General features: G+C 53.2%; 18 non-coding genes across 18 annotated transcripts; all 18 read left to right on the top strand.

Moving 5' to 3' along the window:
- Window positions 1-421: 421 nt before the first annotated feature.
- trnar-ccu lies at window positions 422-494 on the top strand. The gene has a single exon. It is a non-coding gene; the product is annotated as a tRNA-Arg (tRNA).
- Window positions 495-1,307: 813 nt separating this feature from the next.
- trnar-ccu lies at window positions 1,308-1,380 on the top strand. Its single transcript has one exon. It is a non-coding gene; the product is annotated as a tRNA-Arg (tRNA).
- An 813-nt stretch (window positions 1,381-2,193) lies between these two features.
- On the top strand, window positions 2,194-2,266 carry trnar-ccu. The gene has a single exon. It is a non-coding gene; the product is annotated as a tRNA-Arg (tRNA).
- Window positions 2,267-3,079: 813 nt separating this feature from the next.
- Window positions 3,080-3,152, top strand: trnar-ccu. Its single transcript has one exon. It is a non-coding gene; the product is annotated as a tRNA-Arg (tRNA).
- An 813-nt stretch (window positions 3,153-3,965) lies between these two features.
- On the top strand, window positions 3,966-4,038 carry trnar-ccu. Its single transcript has one exon. It is a non-coding gene; the product is annotated as a tRNA-Arg (tRNA).
- Window positions 4,039-4,851: 813 nt separating this feature from the next.
- trnar-ccu lies at window positions 4,852-4,924 on the top strand. The gene has a single exon. It is a non-coding gene; the product is annotated as a tRNA-Arg (tRNA).
- A 1,699-nt stretch (window positions 4,925-6,623) lies between these two features.
- trnar-ccu lies at window positions 6,624-6,696 on the top strand. The gene has a single exon. It is a non-coding gene; the product is annotated as a tRNA-Arg (tRNA).
- An 813-nt stretch (window positions 6,697-7,509) lies between these two features.
- Window positions 7,510-7,582, top strand: trnar-ccu. The gene has a single exon. It is a non-coding gene; the product is annotated as a tRNA-Arg (tRNA).
- An 813-nt stretch (window positions 7,583-8,395) lies between these two features.
- trnar-ccu lies at window positions 8,396-8,468 on the top strand. The gene has a single exon. It is a non-coding gene; the product is annotated as a tRNA-Arg (tRNA).
- An 813-nt stretch (window positions 8,469-9,281) lies between these two features.
- trnar-ccu lies at window positions 9,282-9,354 on the top strand. Its single transcript has one exon. It is a non-coding gene; the product is annotated as a tRNA-Arg (tRNA).
- An 813-nt stretch (window positions 9,355-10,167) lies between these two features.
- trnar-ccu lies at window positions 10,168-10,240 on the top strand. Its single transcript has one exon. It is a non-coding gene; the product is annotated as a tRNA-Arg (tRNA).
- Window positions 10,241-11,053: 813 nt separating this feature from the next.
- Window positions 11,054-11,126, top strand: trnar-ccu. The gene has a single exon. It is a non-coding gene; the product is annotated as a tRNA-Arg (tRNA).
- An 813-nt stretch (window positions 11,127-11,939) lies between these two features.
- trnar-ccu lies at window positions 11,940-12,012 on the top strand. The gene has a single exon. It is a non-coding gene; the product is annotated as a tRNA-Arg (tRNA).
- An 813-nt stretch (window positions 12,013-12,825) lies between these two features.
- trnar-ccu lies at window positions 12,826-12,898 on the top strand. The gene has a single exon. It is a non-coding gene; the product is annotated as a tRNA-Arg (tRNA).
- An 813-nt stretch (window positions 12,899-13,711) lies between these two features.
- On the top strand, window positions 13,712-13,784 carry trnar-ccu. The gene has a single exon. It is a non-coding gene; the product is annotated as a tRNA-Arg (tRNA).
- Window positions 13,785-14,597: 813 nt separating this feature from the next.
- On the top strand, window positions 14,598-14,675 carry trnar-ccu. The gene has a single exon. It is a non-coding gene; the product is annotated as a tRNA-Arg (tRNA).
- A 1,694-nt stretch (window positions 14,676-16,369) lies between these two features.
- On the top strand, window positions 16,370-16,442 carry trnar-ccu. The gene has a single exon. It is a non-coding gene; the product is annotated as a tRNA-Arg (tRNA).
- An 813-nt stretch (window positions 16,443-17,255) lies between these two features.
- On the top strand, window positions 17,256-17,328 carry trnar-ccu. Its single transcript has one exon. It is a non-coding gene; the product is annotated as a tRNA-Arg (tRNA).
- The last annotated feature ends 810 nt before the right edge of the window (window positions 17,329-18,138 follow it).

Genomic DNA, 18,138 nt, shown 5'->3' on the forward strand with positions numbered 1-18,138 from the left:
TCGAAACCATCCTCTGCTAGGCCGAGTTTTTAGAGGCCTCTCCTGCGCGTTGACGCGCGCCATTTCCCTCAGAGTCTGGGCCAGCGCTGAGAACGGCGAGTGGAGGGGGCTTCCGAGTGGGGAACCTATAGCCACTTCCACGTTTATATACACGTTCACTTCACTTAGTCTTGATCTTCCCGTCACTTTACACTGTCGTGTAAAATGCAAACATCTCTTCAAACGATCTTCTGACATGGAAACATTTCAAATCAGGAAATATAGCCATGCTCACCTGCCACAGTCAGTCTGGAGTGCTTTCTGCCGGCTCAGGGCCCGAGACCCGAAAATTCAACACAGTGGCTTTGTCCGGCTATCCCGACATTTAAAACATTCCTTTGATACCAGTGGAGCAAAGGCTCTGATGGAGCGCAGCTGGTAAGCCCCAGTGGCCTAATGGATAAGGCACTGGCCTCCTAAGCCAGGGATTGTGGGTTCGAGTCCCATCTGGGGTGAGGCGGAGCAGAGTGGCGCAGCGGAAGCGTGCTGGGCCCATAACCCAGAGGTCGATGGATCGAAACCATCCTCTGCTAGGCTAACCCTTTAGGTGCCACGATAGGAGAGCCGCACACATTTTGCCTTTCACAACCCACAGCCTGACACGGGAATGAAAACTACGACCGGCAGGCTTTCACTGGGGAACGTGCAGCCATTTCCGTATCCGACTACGCACCTCCTTTGACTTGTCCTGATCATCTCATCTGCATTTTCTCAAATCTGCCTTGCAATCCAGTCAAACTGCAATGAGAGCACTGGAGCTAATGGAAATGAGCAGGCAATGAGAACTGAGGCAGAGCAGAGTGGCGCAGCGGAAGCGTGCTGGGCCCATAACCCAGAGGTCGATGGATCGAAACCATCCTCTGCTAGGCAGAGTTTTTAGAGGCCTCTCCTGCGCGTTGACGCGCGCCATTTCCCTCAGAGTCTGGGCCAGCGCTGAGAACGGCGAGTGGAGGGGGCTTCCGAGTGGGGAACCTGTAGCCACTTCCACGTTTATATACACGTTCACTTCACTTAGTCTTGATCTTCCCGTCACTTTACACTGTCGTGTAAAATGCAAACATCTCTTCAAACGATCTTCTGACATGGAAACATTTCAAATCAGGAAATATAGCCATGCTCACCTGCCACAGTCAGTCTGGAGTGCTTTCTGCCGGCTCAGGGCCCGAGACCCGAAAATTCAACACAGTGGCTTTGTCCGGCTATCCCGACATTTAAAACATTCCTTTGATACCAGTGGAGCAAAGGCTCTGATGGAGCGCAGCTGGTAAGCCCCAGTGGCCTAATGGATAAGGCACTGGCCTCCTAAGCCAGGGATTGTGGGTTCGAGTCCCATCTGGGGTGAGGCGGAGCAGAGTGGCGCAGCGGAAGCGTGCTGGGCCCATAACCCAGAGGTCGATGGATCGAAACCATCCTCTGCTAGGCTAACCCTTTAGGTCCCACGATAGGAGAGCCGCACACATTTTGCCTTTCACAACCCACAGCCTGACACGGGAATGAAAACTACGACCGGCAGGCTTTCACTGGGGAACGTGCAGCCATTTCCGTATCCGACTACGCACCTCCTTTGACTTGTCCTGATCATCTCATCTGCATTTTCTCAAATCTGCCTTGCAATCCAGTCAAACTGCAATGAGAGCACTGGAGCTAATGGAAATGAGCAGGCAATGAGAACTGAGGCAGAGCAGAGTGGCGCAGCGGAAGCGTGCTGGGCCCATAACCCAGAGGTCGATGGATCGAAACCATCCTCTGCTAGGCCGAGTTTTTAGAGGCCTCTCCTGCGCGTTGACGCGCGCCATTTCCCTCAGAGTCTGGGCCAGCGCTGAGAACGGCGAGTGGAGGGGGCTTCCGAGTGGGGAACCTGTAGCCACTTCCACGTTTATATACACGTTCACTTCACTTAGTCTTGATCTTCCCGTCACTTTACACTGTCGTGTAAAATGCAAACATCTCTTCAAACGATCTTCTGACATGGAAACATTTCAAATCAGGAAATATAGCCATGCTCACCTGCCACAGTCAGTCTGGAGTGCTTTCTGCCGGCTCAGGGCCCGAGACCCGAAAATTCAACACAGTGGCTTTGTCCGGCTATCCCGACATTTAAAACATTCCTTTGATACCAGTGGAGCAAAGGCTCTGATGGAGCGCAGCTGGTAAGCCCCAGTGGCCTAATGGATAAGGCACTGGCCTCCTAAGCCAGGGATTGTGGGTTCGAGTCCCATCTGGGGTGAGGCGGAGCAGAGTGGCGCAGCGGAAGCGTGCTGGGCCCATAACCCAGAGGTCGATGGATCGAAACCATCCTCTGCTAGGCTAACCCTTTAGGTGCCACGATAGGAGAGCCGCACACATTTTGCCTTTCACAACCCACAGCCTGACACGGGAATGAAAACTACGACCGGCAGGCTTTCACTGGGGAACGTGCAGCCATTTCCGTATCCGACTACGCACCTCCTTTGACTTGTCCTGATCATCTCATCTGCATTTTCTCAAATCTGCCTTGCAATCCAGTCAAACTGCAATGAGAGCACTGGAGCTAATGGAAATGAGCAGGCAATGAGAACTGAGGCAGAGCAGAGTGGCGCAGCGGAAGCGTGCTGGGCCCATAACCCAGAGGTCGATGGATCGAAACCATCCTCTGCTAGGCCGAGTTTTTAGAGGCCTCTCCTGCGCGTTGACGCGCGCCATTTCCCTCAGAGTCTGGGCCAGCGCTGAGAACGGCGAGTGGAGGGGGCTTCCGAGTGGGGAACCTGTAGCCACTTCCACGTTTATATACACGTTCACTTCACTTAGTCTTGATCTTCCCGTCACTTTACACTGTCGTGTAAAATGCAAACATCTCTTCAAACGATCTTCTGACATGGAAACATTTCAAATCAGGAAATATAGCCATGCTCACCTGCCACAGTCAGTCTGGAGTGCTTTCTGCCGGCTCAGGGCCCGAGACCCGAAAATTCAACACAGTGGCTTTGTCCGGCTATCCCGACATTTAAAACATTCCTTTGATACCAGTGGAGCAAAGGCTCTGATGGAGCGCAGCTGGTAAGCCCCAGTGGCCTAATGGATAAGGCACTGGCCTCCTAAGCCAGGGATTGTGGGTTCGAGTCCCATCTGGGGTGAGGCGGAGCAGAGTGGCGCAGCGGAAGCGTGCTGGGCCCATAACCCAGAGGTCGATGGATCGAAACCATCCTCTGCTAGGCTAACCCTTTAGGTGCCACGATAGGAGAGCCGCACACATTTTGCCTTTCACAACCCACAGCCTGACACGGGAATGAAAACTACGACCGGCAGGCTTTCACTGGGGAACGTGCAGCCATTTCCGTATCCGACTACGCACCTCCTTTGACTTGTCCTGATCATCTCATCTGCATTTTCTCAAATCTGCCTTGCAATCCAGTCAAACTGCAATGAGAGCACTGGAGCTAATGGAAATGAGCAGGCAATGAGAACTGAGGCAGAGCAGAGTGGCGCAGCGGAAGCGTGCTGGGCCCATAACCCAGAGGTCGATGGATCGAAACCATCCTCTGCTAGGCAGAGTTTTTAGAGGCCTCTCCTGCGCGTTGACGCGCGCCATTTCCCTCAGAGTCTGGGCCAGCGCTGAGAACGGCGAGTGGAGGGGGCTTCCGAGTGGGGAACCTGTAGCCACTTCCACGTTTATATACACGTTCACTTCACTTAGTCTTGATCTTCCCGTCACTTTACACTGTCGTGTAAAATGCAAACATCTCTTCAAACGATCTTCTGACATGGAAACATTTCAAATCAGGAAATATAGCCATGCTCACCTGCCACAGTCAGTCTGGAGTGCTTTCTGCCGGCTCAGGGCCCGAGACCCGAAAATTCAACACAGTGGCTTTGTCCGGCTATCCCGACATTTAAAACATTCCTTTGATACCAGTGGAGCAAAGGCTCTGATGGAGCGCAGCTGGTAAGCCCCAGTGGCCTAATGGATAAGGCACTGGCCTCCTAAGCCAGGGATTGTGGGTTCGAGTCCCATCTGGGGTGAGGCGGAGCAGAGTGGCGCAGCGGAAGCGTGCTGTGCCCATAACCCAGAGGTCGATGGATCGAAACCATCCTCTGCTAGGCTAACCCTTTAGGTGCCACGATAGGAGAGCCGCACACATTTTGCCTTTCACAACCCACAGCCTGACACGGGAATGAAAACTACGACCGGCAGGCTTTCACTGGGGAACGTGCAGCCATTTCCGTATCCGACTACGCACCTCCTTTGACTTGTCCTGATCATCTCATCTGCATTTTCTCAAATCTGCCTTGCAATCCAGTCAAACTGCAATGAGAGCACTGGAGCTAATGGAAATGAGCAGGCAATGAGAACTGAGGCAGAGCAGAGTGGCGCAGCGGAAGCGTGCTGGGCCCATAACCCAGAGGTCGATGGATCGAAACCATCCTCTGCTAGGCCGAGTTTTTAGAGGCCTCTCCTGCGCGTTGACGCGCGCCATTTCCCTCAGAGTCTGGGCCAGCGCTGAGAACGGCGAGTGGAGGGGGCTTCCGAGTGGGGAACCTGTAGCCACTTCCACGTTTATATACACGTTCACTTCACTTAGTCTTGATCTTCCCGTCACTTTACACTGTCGTGTAAAATGCAAACATCTCTTCAAACGATCTTCTGACATGGAAACATTTCAAATCAGGAAATATAGCCATGCTCACCTGCCACAGTCAGTCTGGAGTGCTTTCTGCCGGCTCAGGGCCCGAGACCCGAAAATTCAACACAGTGGCTTTGTCCGGCTATCCCGACATTTAAAACATTCCTTTGATACCAGTGGAGCAAAGGCTCTGATGGAGCGCAGCTGGTAAGCCCCAGTGGCCTAATGGATAAGGCACTGGCCTCCTAAGCCAGGGATTGTGGGTTCGAGTCCCATCTGGGGTGAGGCGGAGCAGAGTGGCGCAGCGGAAGCGTGCTGTGCCCATAACCCAGAGGTCGATGGATCGAAACCATCCTCTGCTAGGCTAACCCTTTAGGTGCCACGATAGGAGAGCCGCACACATTTTGCCTTTCACAACCCACAGCCTGACACGGGAATGAAAACTACGACCGGCAGGCTTTCACTGGGGAACGTGCAGCCATTTCCGTATCCGACTACGCACCTCCTTTGACTTGTCCTGATCATCTCATCTGCATTTTCTCAAATCTGCCTTGCAATCCAGTCAAACTGCAATGAGAGCACTGGAGCTAATGGAAATGAGCAGGCAATGAGAACTGAGGCAGAGCAGAGTGGCGCAGCGGAAGCGTGCTGGGCCCATAACCCAGAGGTCGATGGATCGAAACCATCCTCTGCTAGGCCGAGTTTTTAGAGGCCTCTCCTGCGCGTTGACGCGCGCCATTTCCCTCAGAGTCTGGGCCAGCGCTGAGAACGGCGAGTGGAGGGGGCTTCCGAGTGGGGAACCTGTAGCCACTTCCACGTTTATATACACGTTCACTTCACTTAGTCTTGATCTTCCCGTCACTTTACACTGTCGTGTAAAATGCAAACATCTCTTCAAACGATCTTCTGACATGGAAACATTTCAAATCAGGAAATATAGCCATGCTCACCTGCCACAGTCAGTCTGGAGTGCTTTCTGCCGGCTCAGGGCCCGAGACCCGAAAATTCAACACAGTGGCTTTGTCCGGCTATCCCGACATTTAAAACATTCCTTTGATACCAGTGGAGCAAAGGCTCTGATGGAGCGCAGCTGGTAAGCCCCAGGGGCCTAATGGATAAGGCACTGGCCTCCTAAGCCAGGGATTGTGGGTTCGAGTCCCGTCTGGGGTGAGGCGGAGCAGAGTGGCGCAGCGGAAGCGTGCTGGGCCCATAACCCAGAGGTCGATGGATCGAAACCATCCTCTGCTAGGCTAACCCTTTAGGTGCCACGATAGGAGAGCCGCACACATTTTGCCTTTCACAACCCACAGCCTGACACGGGAATGAAAACTACGACCGGCAGGCTTTCACTGGGGAACGTGCAGCCATTTCCGTATCCGACTACGCACCTCCTTTGACTTGTCCTGATCATCTCATCTGCATTTTCTCAAATCTGCCTTGCAATCCAGTCAAACTGCAATGAGAGCACTGGAGCTAATGGAAATGAGCAGGCAATGAGAACTGAGGCAGAGCAGAGTGGCGCAGCGGAAGCGTGCTGGGCCCATAACCCAGAGGTCGATGGATCGAAACCATCCTCTGCTAGGCCGAGTTTTTAGAGGCCTCTCCTGCGCGTTGACGCGCGCCATTTCCCTCAGAGTCTGGGCCAGCGCTGAGAACGGCGAGTGGAGGGGGCTTCCGAGTGGGGAACCTGTAGCCACTTCCACGTTTATATACACGTTCACTTCACTTAGTCTTGATCTTCCCGTCACTTTACACTGTCGTGTAAAATGCAAACATCTCTTCAAACGATCTTCTGACATGGAAACATTTCAAATCAGGAAATATAGCCATGCTCACCTGCCACAGTCAGTCTGGAGTGCTTTCTGCCGGCTCAGGGCCCGAGACCCGAAAATTCAACACAGTGGCTTTGTCCGGCTATCCCGACATTTAAAACATTCCTTTGATACCAGTGGAGCAAAGGCTCTGATGGAGCGCAGCTGGTAAGCCCCAGTGGCCTAATGGATAAGGCACTGGCCTCCTAAGCCAGGGATTGTGGGTTCGAGTCCCATCTGGGGTGAGGCGGAGCAGAGTGGCGCAGCGGAAGCGTGCTGGGCCCATAACCCAGAGGTCGATGGATCGAAACCATCCTCTGCTAGGCTAACCCTTTAGGTGCCACGATAGGAGAGCCGCACACATTTTGCTTTTCACAACCCACAGCCTGACACGGGAATGAAAACTACGACCGGCAGGCTTTCACTGGGGAACGTGCAGCCATTTCCGTATCCGACTACGCACCTCCTTTGACTTGTCCTGATCATCTCATCTGCATTTTCTCAAATCTGCCTTGCAATCCAGTCAAACTGCAATGAGAGCACTGGAGCTAATGGAAATGAGCAGGCAATGAGAACTGAGGCAGAGCAGAGTGGCGCAGCGGAAGCGTGCTGGGCCCATAACCCAGAGGTCGATGGATCGAAACCATCCTCTGCTAGGCCGAGTTTTTAGAGGCCTCTCCTACGCGTTGACGCGCGCCATTTCCCTCAGAGTCTGGGCCAGCGCTGAGAACGGCGAGTGGAGGGGGCTTCCGAGTGGGGAACCTGTAGCCACTTCCACGTTTATATACACGTTCACTTCACTTAGTCTTGATCTTCCCGTCACTTTACACTGTCGTGTAAAATGCAAACATCTCTTCAAACGATCTTCTGACATGGAAACATTTCAAATCAGGAAATATAGCCATGCTCACCTGCCACAGTCAGTCTGGAGTGCTTTCTGCCGGCTCAGGGCCCGAGACCCGAAAATTCAACACAGTGGCTTTGTCCGGCTATCCCGACATTTAAAACATTCCTTTGATACCAGTGGAGCAAAGGCTCTGATGGAGCGCAGCTGGTAAGCCCCAGTGGCCTAATGGATAAGGCACTGGCCTCCTAAGCCAGGGATTGTGGGTTTGAGTCCCATCTGGGGTGAGGCGGAGCAGAGTGGCGCAGCGGAAGCGTGCTGGGCCCATAACCCAGAGGTCGATGGATCGAAACCATCCTCTGCTAGGCTAACCCTTTAGGTGCCACGATAGGAGAGCCGCACACATTTTGCCTTTCACAACCCACAGCCTGACACGGGAATGAAAACTACGACCGGCAGGCTTTCACTGGGGAACGTGCAGCCATTTCCGTATCCGACTACGCACCTCCTTTGACTTGTCCTGATCATCTCATCTGCATTTTCTCAAATCTGCCTTGCAATCCAGTCAAACTGCAATGAGAGCACTGGAGCTAATGGAAATGAGCAGGCAATGAGAGCTGAGGCAGAGCAGAGTGGCGCAGCGGAAGCGTGCTGGGCCCATAACCCAGAGGTCGATGGATCGAAACCATCCTCTGCTAGGCAGAGTTTTTAGAGGCCTCTCCTGCGCGTTGACGCGCGCCATTTCCCTCAGAGTCTGGGCCAGCGCTGAGAACGGCGAGTGGAGGGGGCTTCCGAGTGGGGAACCTGTAGCCACTTCCACGTTTATATACACGTTCACTTCACTTAGTCTTGATCTTCCCGTCACTTTACACTGTCGTGTAAAATGCAAACATCTCTTCAAACGATCTTCTGACATGGAAACATTTCAAATCAGGAAATATAGCCATGCTCACCTGCCACAGTCAGTCTGGAGTGCTTTCTGCCGGCTCAGGGCCCGAGACCCGAAAATTCAACACAGTGGCTTTGTCCGGCTATCCCGACATTTAAAACATTCCTTTGATACCAGTGGAGCAAAGGCTCTGATGGAGCGCAGCTGGTAAGCCCCAGTGGCCTAATGGATAAGGCACTGGCCTCCTAAGCCAGGGATTGTGGGTTCGAGTCCCATCTGGGGCGAGGCGGAGCAGAGTGGCGCAGCGGAAGCGTGCTGGGCCCATAACCCAGAGGTCGATGGATCGAAACCATCCTCTGCTAGGCTAACCCTTTAGGTGCCACGATAGGAGAGCCGCACACATTTTGCCTTTCACAACCCACAGCCTGACACGGGAATGAAAACTACGACCGGCAGGCTTTCACTGGGGAACGTGCAGCCATTTCCGTATCCGACTACGCACCTCCTTTGACTTGTCCTGATCATCTCATCTGCATTTTCTCAAATCTGCCTTGCAATCCAGTCAAACTGCAATGAGAGCACTGGAGCTAATGGAAATGAGCAGGCAATGAGAACTGAGGCAGAGCAGAGTGGCGCAGCGGAAGCGTGCTGGGCCCATAACCCAGAGGTCGATGGATCGAAACCATCCTCTGCTAGGCCGAGTTTTTAGAGGCCTCTCCTACGCGTTGACGCGCGCCATTTCCCTCAGAGTCTGGGCCAGCGCTGAGAACGGCGAGTGGAGGGGGCTTCCGAGTGGGGAACCTGTAGCCACTTCCACGTTTATATACACCTTCACTTCACTTAGTCTTGATCTTCCCGTCACTTTACACTGTCGTGTAAAATGCAAACATCTCTTCAAACGATCTTCTGACATGGAAACATTTCAAATCAGGAAATATAGCCATGCTCACCTGCCACAGTCAGTCTGGAGTGCTTTCTGCCGGCTCAGGGCCCGAGACCCGAAAATTCAACACAGTGGCTTTGTCCGGCTATCCCGACATTTAAAACATTCCTTTGATACCAGTGGAGCAAAGGCTCTGATGGAGCGCAGCTGGTAAGCCCCAGTGGCCTAATGGATAAGGCACTGGCCTCCTAAGCCAGGGATTGTGGGTTCGAGTCCCATCTGGGGTGAGGCGGAGCAGAGTGGCGCAGCGGAAGCGTGCTGGGCCCATAACCCAGAGGTCGATGGATAGAAACCATCCTCTGCTAGGCTAACCCTTTAGGTGCCACGATAGGAGAGCCGCACACATTTTGCCTTTCACAACCCACAGCCTGACACGGGAATGAAAACTACGACCGGCAGGCTTTCACTGGGGAACGTGCAGCCATTTCCGTATCCGACTACGCACCTCCTTTGACTTGTCCTGATCATCTCATCTGCATTTTCTCAAATCTGCCTTGCAATCCAGTCAAACTGCAATGAGAGCACTGGAGCTAATGGAAATGAGCAGGCAATGAGAACTGAGGCAGAGCAGAGTGGCGCAGCGGAAGCGTGCTGGGCCCATAACCCAGAGGTCGATGGATCGAAACCATCCTCTGCTAGGCAGAGTTTTTAGAGGCCTCTCCTGCGCGTTGATGCGCGCCATTTCCCTCAGAGTCTGGGCCAGCGCTGAGAACGGCGAGTGGAGGGGGCTTCCGAGTGGGGAACCTGTAGCCACTTCCACGTTTATATACACGTTCACTTCACTTAGTCTTGATCTTCCCGTCACTTTACACTGTCGTGTAAAATGCAAACATCTCTTCAAACGATCTTCTGACATGGAAACATTTCAAATCAGGAAATATAGCCATGCTCACCTGCCACAGTCAGTCTGGAGTGCTTTCTGCCGGCTCAGGGCCCGAGACCCGAAAATTCAACACAGTGGCTTTGTCCGGCTATCCCGACATTTAAAACATTCCTTTGATACCAGTGGAGCAAAGGCTCTGATGGAGCGCAGCTGGTAAGCCCCAGTGGCCTAATGGATAAGGCACTGGCCTCCTAAGCCAGGGATTGTGGGTTCGAGTCCCATCTGGGGTGAGGCGGAGCAGAGTGGCGCAGCGGAAGCGTGCTGGGCCCATAACCCAGAGGTCGATGGATCGAAACCATCCTCTGCTAGGCTAACCCTTTAGGTGCCACGATAGGAGAGCCGCACACATTTTGCCTTTCACAACCCACAGCCTGACACGGGAATGAAAACTACGACCGGCAGGCTTTCACTGGGGAACGTGCAGCCATTTCCGTATCCGACTACGCACCTCCTTTGACTTGTCCTGATCATCTCATCTGCATTTTCTCAAATCTGCCTTGCAATCCAGTCAAACTGCAATGAGAGCACTGGAGCTAATGGAAATGAGCAGGCAATGAGAACTGAGGCAGAGCAGAGTGGCGCAGCGGAAGCGTGCTGGGCCCATAACCCAGAGGTCGATGGATCGAAACCATCCTCTGCTAGGCCGAGTTTTTAGAGGCCTCTCCTGCGCGTTGACGCGCGCCATTTCCCTCAGAGTCTGGGCCAGCGCTGAGAACGGCGAGTGGAGGGGGCTTCCGAGTGGGGAACCTGTAGCCACTTCCACGTTTATGTACACGTTCACTTCACTTAGTCTTGATCTTCCCGTCACTTTACACTGTCGTGTAAAATGCAAACATCTCTTCAAACGATCTTCTGACATGTAAACATTTCAAATCAGGAAATATAGCCATGCTCACCTGCCACAGTCAGTCTGGAGTGCTTTCTGCCGGCTCAGGGCCCGAGACCCGAAAATTCAACACAGTGGCTTTGTCCGGCTATCCCGACATTTAAAACATTCCTTTGATACCAGTGGAGCAAAGGCTCTGATGGAGCGCAGCTGGTAAGCCCCAGTGGCCTAATGGATAAGGCACTGGCCTCCTAAGCCAGGGATTGTGGGTTCGAGTCCCATCTGGGGTGAGGCGGAGCAGAGTGGCGCAGCGGAAGCGTGCTGGGCCCATAACCCAGAGGTCGATGGATAGAAACCATCCTCTGCTAGGCTAACCCTTTAGGTGCCACGATAGGAGAGCCGCACACATTTTGCCTTTCACAACCCACAGCCTGACACGGGAATGAAAACTACGACCGGCAGGCTTTCACTGGGGAACGTGCAGCCATTTCCGTATCCGACTACGCACCTCCTTTGACTTGTCCTGATCATCTCATCTGCATTTTCTCAAATCTGCCTTGCAATCCAGTCAAACTGCAATGAGAGCACTGGAGCTAATGGAAATGAGCAGGCAATGAGAACTGAGGCAGAGCAGAGTGGCGCAGCGGAAGCGTGCTGGGCCCATAACCCAGAGGTCGATGGATCGAAACCATCCTCTGCTAGGCAGAGTTTTTAGAGGCCTCTCCTGCGCGTTGATGCGCGCCATTTCCCTCAGAGTCTGGGCCAGCGCTGAGAACGGCGAGTGGAGGGGGCTTCCGAGTGGGGAACCTGTAGCCACTTCCACGTTTATATACACGTTCACTTCACTTAGTCTTGATCTTCCCGTCACTTTACACTGTCGTGTAAAATGCAAACATCTCTTCAAACGATCTTCTGACATGGAAACATTTCAAATCAGGAAATATAGCCATGCTCACCTGCCACAGTCAGTCTGGAGTGCTTTCTGCCGGCTCAGGGCCCGAGACCCGAAAATTCAACACAGTGGCTTTGTCCGGCTATCCCGACATTTAAAACATTCCTTTGATACCAGTGGAGCAAAGGCTCTGATGGAGCGCAGCTGGTAAGCCCCAGTGGCCTAATGGATAAGGCACTGGCCTCCTAAGCCAGGGATTGTGGGTTCGAGTCCCATCTGGGGTGAGGCGGAGCAGAGTGGCGCAGCGGAAGCGTGCTGGGCCCATAACCCAGAGGTCGATGGATCGAAACCATCCTCTGCTAGGCTAACCCTTTAGGTGCCACGATAGGAGAGCCGCACACATTTTGCCTTTCACAACCCACAGCCTGACACGGGAATGAAAACTACGACCGGCAGGCTTTCACTGGGGAACGTGCAGCCATTTCCGTATCCGACTACGCACCTCCTTTGACTTGTCCTGATCATCTCATCTGCATTTTCTCAAATCTGCCTTGCAATCCAGTCAAACTGCAATGAGAGCACTGGAGCTAATGGAAATGAGCAGGCAATGAGAACTGAGGCAGAGCAGAGTGGCGCAGCGGAAGCGTGCTGGGCCCATAACCCAGAGGTCGATGGATCGAAACCATCCTCTGCTAGGCTGAGTTTTTAGAGGCCTCTCCTGCGCGTTGACGCGCGCCATTTCCCTCAGAGTCTGGGCCAGCGCTGAGAACGGCGAGTGGAGGGGGCTTCCGAGTGGGGAACCTGTAGCCACTTCCACGTTTATATACACGTTCACTTCACTTAGTCTTGATCTTCCCGTCACTTTACACTGTCGTGTAAAATGCAAACATCTCTTCAAACGATCTTCTGACATGGAAACATTTCAAATCAGGAAATATAGCCATGCTCACCTGCCACAGTCAGTCTGGAGTGCTTTCTGCCGGCTCAGGGCCCGAGACCCGAAAATTCAACACAGTGGCTTTGTCCGGCTATCCCGACATTTAAAACATTCCTTTGATACCAGTGGAGCAAAGGCTCTGATGGAGCGCAGCTGGTAAGCCCCAGTGGCCTAATGGATAAGGCACTGGCCTCCTAAGCCAGGGATTGTGGGTTCGAGTCCCGTCTGGGGTGAGGCGGAGCAGAGTGGCGCAGCGGAAGCGTGCTGGGCCCATAACCCAGAGGTCGATGGATCGAAACCATCCTCTGCTAGGCTAACCCTTTAGGTGCCACGATAGGAGAGCCGCACACATTTTGCCTTTCACAACCCACAGCCTGACACGGGAATGAAAACTACGACCGGCAGGCTTTCACTGGGGAACGTGCAGCCATTTCCGTATCCGACTACGCACCTCCTTTGACTTGTCCTGATCATCTCATCTGCATTTTCTCAAATCTGCCTTGCAATCCAGTCAAACTGCAATGAGAGCACTGGAGCTAATGGAAATGAGCAGGCAATGAGAACTGAGGCAGAGCAGAGTGGCGCAGCGGAAGCGTGCTGGGCCCATAACCCAGAGGTCGATGGATCGAAACCATCCTCTGCTAGGCAGAGTTTTTAGAGGCCTCTCCTGCGCGTTGACGCGCGCCATTTCCCTCAGAGTCTGGGCCAGCGCTGAGAACGGCGAGTGGAGGGGGCTTCCGAGTGGGGAACCTGTAGCCACTTCCACGTTTATATACACGTTCACTTCACTTAGTCTTGATCTTCCCGTCACTTTACACTGTCGTGTAAAATGCAAACATCTCTTCAAACGATCTTCTGACATGGAAACATTTCAAATCAGGAAATATAGCCATGCTCACCTGCCACAGTCAGTCTGGAGTGCTTTCTGCCGGCTCAGGGCCCGAGACCCGAAAATTCAACACAGTGGCTTTGTCCGGCTATCCCGACATTTAAAACATTCCTTTGATACCAGTGGAGCAAAGGCTCTGATGGAGCGTAGCTGGTAAGCCCCAGTGGCCTAATGGATAAGGCACTGGCCTCCTAAGCCAGGGATTGTGGGTTCGAGTCCCATCTGGGGTGAGGCGGAGCAGAGTGGCGCAGCGGAAGCGTGCTGGGCCCATAACCCAGAGGTCGATGGATCGAAACCATCCTCTGCTAGGCTAACCCTTTAGGTGCCACGATAGGAGAGCCGCACACATTTTGCCTTTCACAACCCACAGCCTGACACGGGAATGAAAACTACGACCGGCAGGCTTTCACTGGGGAACGTGCAGCCATTTCCGTATCCGACTACGCACCTCCTTTGACTTGTCCTGATCATCTCATCTGCATTTTCTCAAATCTGCCTTGCAATCCAGTCAAACTGCAATGAGAGCACTGGAGCTAATGGAAATGAGCAGGCAATGAGAACTGAGGCAGAGCAGAGTGGCGCAGCGGAAGCGTGCTGGGCCCATAACCCAGAGGTCGATGGATCGAAACCATCCTCTGCTAGGCCAAGTTTTTAGAGGCCTCTCCTGCGCGTTGACGCGCGCCATTTCCCTCAGAGTCTGGGCCAGCGCTGAGAACGGCGAGTGGAGGGGGCTTCCGAGTGGGGAACCTGTAGCCACTTCCACGTTTATATACACGTTCACTTCACTTAGTCTTGATCTTCCCGTCACTTTACACTGTCGTGTAAAATGCAAACATCTCTTCAAACGATCTTCTGACATGGAAACATTTCAAATCAGGAAATATAGCCATGCTCACCTGCCACAGTCAGTCTGGAGTGCTTTCTGCCGGCTCAGGGCCCGAGACCCGAAAATTCAACACAGTGGCTTTGTCCGGCTATCCCGACATTTAAAACATTCCTTTGATACCAGTGGAGCAAAGGCTCTGATGGAGCGCAGCTGGTAAGCCCCAGTGGCCTAATGGATAAGGCACTGGCCTCCTAAGCCAGGGATTGTGGGTTCGAGTCCCATCTGGGTTGAGGCGGAGCAGAGTGGCGCAGCGGAAGCGTGCTGGGCCCATAACCCAGAGGTCGATGGATCAAAACCATCCTCTGCTAGGCTAACCCTTTAGGTGCCACGATAGGAGAGCCGCACACATTTTGCCTTTCACAACCCACAGCCTGACACGGGAATGAAAACTACGACCGGCAGGCTTTCACTGGGGAACGTGCAGCCATTTCCGTATCCGACTACGCACCTCCTTTGACTTGTCCTGATCATCTCATCTGCATTTTCTCAAATCTGCCTTGCAATCCAGTCAAACTGCAATGAGAGCACTGGAGCTAATGGAAATGAGCAGGCAATGAGAACTGAGGCAGAGCAGAGTGGCGCAGCGGAAGCGTGCTGGGCCCATAACCCAGAGGTCGATGGATCGAAACCATCCTCTGCTAGGCAGAGTTTTTAGAGGCCTCTCCTGCGCGTTGACGCGCGCCATTTCCCTCAGAGTCTGGGCCAGCGCTGAGAACGGCGAGTGGAGGGGGCTTCCGAGTGGGGAACCTGTAGCCACTTCCACGTTTATATACACGTTCACTTCACTTAGTCTTGATCTTCCCGTCACTTTACACTGTCGTGTAAAATGCAAACATCTCTTCAAACGATCTTCTGACATGGAAACATTTCAAATCAGGAAATATAGCCATGCTCACCTGCCACAGTCAGTCTGGAGTGCTTTCTGCCGGCTCAGGGCCCGAGACCCGAAAATTCAACACAGTGGCTTTGTCCGGCTATCCCGACATTTAAAACATTCCTTTGATACCAGTGGAGCAAAGGCTCTGATGGAGCGCAGCTGGTAAGCCCCAGGGGCCTAATGGATAAGGCACTGGCCTCCTAAGCCAGGGATTGTGGGTTCGAGTCCCGTCTGGGGTGAGGCGGAGCAGAGTGGCGCAGCGGAAGCGTGCTGGGCCCATAACCCAGAGGTCGATGGATCGAAACCATCCTCTGCTAGGCTAACCCTTTAGGTGCCACGATAGGAGAGCCGCACACATTTTGCCTTTCACAACCCACAGCCTGACACGGGAATGAAAACTACGACCGGCAGGCTTTCACTGGGGAACGTGCAGCCATTTCCGTATCCGACTACGCACCTCCTTTGACTTGTCCTGATCATCTCATCTGCATTTTCTCAAATCTGCCTTGCAATCCAGTCAAACTGCAATGAGAGCACTGGAGCTAATGGAAATGAGCAGGCAATGAGAACTGAGGCAGAGCAGAGTGGCGCAGCGGAAGCGTGCTGGGCCCATAACCCAGAGGTCGATGGATCGAAACCATCCTCTGCTAGGCCGAGTTTTTAGAGGCCTCTCCTGCGCGTTGACGCGCGCCATTTCCCTCAGAGTCTGGGCCAGCGCTGAGAACGGCGAGTGGAGGGGGCTTCCGAGTGGGGAACCTGTAGCCACTTCCACGTTTATATACACGTTCACTTCACTTAGTCTTGATCTTCCCGTCACTTTACACTGTCGTGTAAAATGCAAACATCTCTTCAAACGATCTTCTGACATGGAAACATTTCAAATCAGGAAATATAGCCATGCTCACCTGCCACAGTCAGTCTGGAGTGCTTTCTGCCGGCTCAGGGCCCGAGACCCGAAAATTCAACACAGTGGCTTTGTCCGGCTATCCCGACATTTAAAACATTCCTTTGATACCAGTGGAGCAAAGGCTCTGATGGAGCGCAGCTGGTAAGCCCCAGTGGCCTAATGGATAAGGCACTGGCCTCCTAAGCCAGGGATTGTGGGTTCGAGTCCCATCTGGGGTGAGGCGGAGCAGAGTGGCGCAGCGGAAGCGTGCTGGGCCCATAACCCAGAGGTCGATGGATCGAAACCATCCTCTGCTAGGCTAACCCTTTAGGTGCCACGATAGGAGAGCCGCACACATTTTGCCTTTCACAACCCACAGCCTGACACGGGAATGAAAACTACGACCGGCAGGCTTTCACTGGGGAACGTGCAGCCATTTCCGTATCCGACTACGCACCTCCTTTGACTTGTCCTGATCATCTCATCTGCATTTTCTCAAATCTGCCTTGCAATCCAGTCAAACTGCAATGAGAGCACTGGAGCTAATGGAAATGAGCAGGCAATGAGAACTGAGGCAGAGCAGAGTGGCGCAGCGGAAGCGTGCTGGGCCCATAACCCAGAGGTCGATGGATCGAAACCATCCTCTGCTAGGCCGAGTTTTTAGAGGCCTCTCCTACGCGTTGACGCGCGCCATTTCCCTCAGAGTCTGGGCCAGCGCTGAGAACGGCGAGTGGAGGGGGCTTCCGAGTGGGGAACCTGTAGCCACTTCCACGTTTATATACACGTTCACTTCACTTAGTCTTGATCTTCCCGTCACTTTACACTGTCGTGTAAAATGCAAACATCTCTTCAAACGATCTTCTGACATGGAAACATTTCAAATCAGGAAATATAGCCATGCTCACCTGCCACAGTCAGTCTGGAGTGCTTTCTGCCGGCTCAGGGCCCGAGACCCGAAAATTCAACACAGTGGCTTTGTCCGGCTATCCCGACATTTAAAACATTCCTTTGATACCAGTGGAGCAAAGGCTCTGATGGAGCGCAGCTGGTAAGCCCCAGTGGCCTAATGGATAAGGCACTGGCCTCCTAAGCCAGGGATTGTGGGTTTGAGTCCCATCTGGGGTGAGGCGGAGCAGAGTGGCGCAGCGGAAGCGTGCTGGGCCCATAACCCAGAGGTCGATGGATCGAAACCATCCTCTGCTAGGCTAACCCTTTAGGTGCCACGATAGGAGAGCCGCACACATTTTGCCTTTCACAACCCACAGCCTGACACGGGAATGAAAACTACGACCGGCAGGCTTTCACTGGGGAACGTGCAGCCATTTCCGTATCCGACTATGCACCTCCTTTGACTTGTCCTGATCATCTCATCTGCATTTTCTCAAATCTGCCTTGCAATCCAGTCAAACTGCAATGAGAGCACTGGAGCTAATGGAAATGAGCAGGCAATGAGAGCTGAGGCAGAGCAGAGTGGCGCAGCGGAAGCGTGCTGGGCCCATAACCCAGAGGTCGATGGATCGAAACCATCCTCTGCTAGGCAGAGTTTTTAGAGGCCTCTCCTGCGCGTTGACGCGCGCCATTTCCCTCAGAGTCTGGGCCAGCGCTGAGAACGGCGAGTGGAGGGGGCTTCCGAGTGGGGAACCTGTAGCCACTTCCACGTTTATATACACGTTCACTTCACTTAGTCTTGATCTTCCCGTCACTTTACACTGTCGTGTAAAATGCAAACATCTCTTCAAACGATCTTCTGACATGGAAACATTTCAAATCAGGAAATATAGCCATGCTCACCTGCCACAGTCAGTCTGGAGTGCTTTCTGCCGGCTCAGGGCCCGAGACCCGAAAATTCAACACAGTGGCTTTGTCCGGCTATCCCGACATTTAAAACATTCCTTTGATACCAGTGGAGCAAAGGCTCTGATGGAGCGCAGCTGG

Source organism: Alosa sapidissima, chromosome 21 (assembly GCF_018492685.1).
Source record: "Alosa sapidissima isolate fAloSap1 chromosome 21, fAloSap1.pri, whole genome shotgun sequence".
NCBI classification, from domain to species: Eukaryota; Metazoa; Chordata; class Actinopteri; order Clupeiformes; family Clupeidae; genus Alosa; species Alosa sapidissima.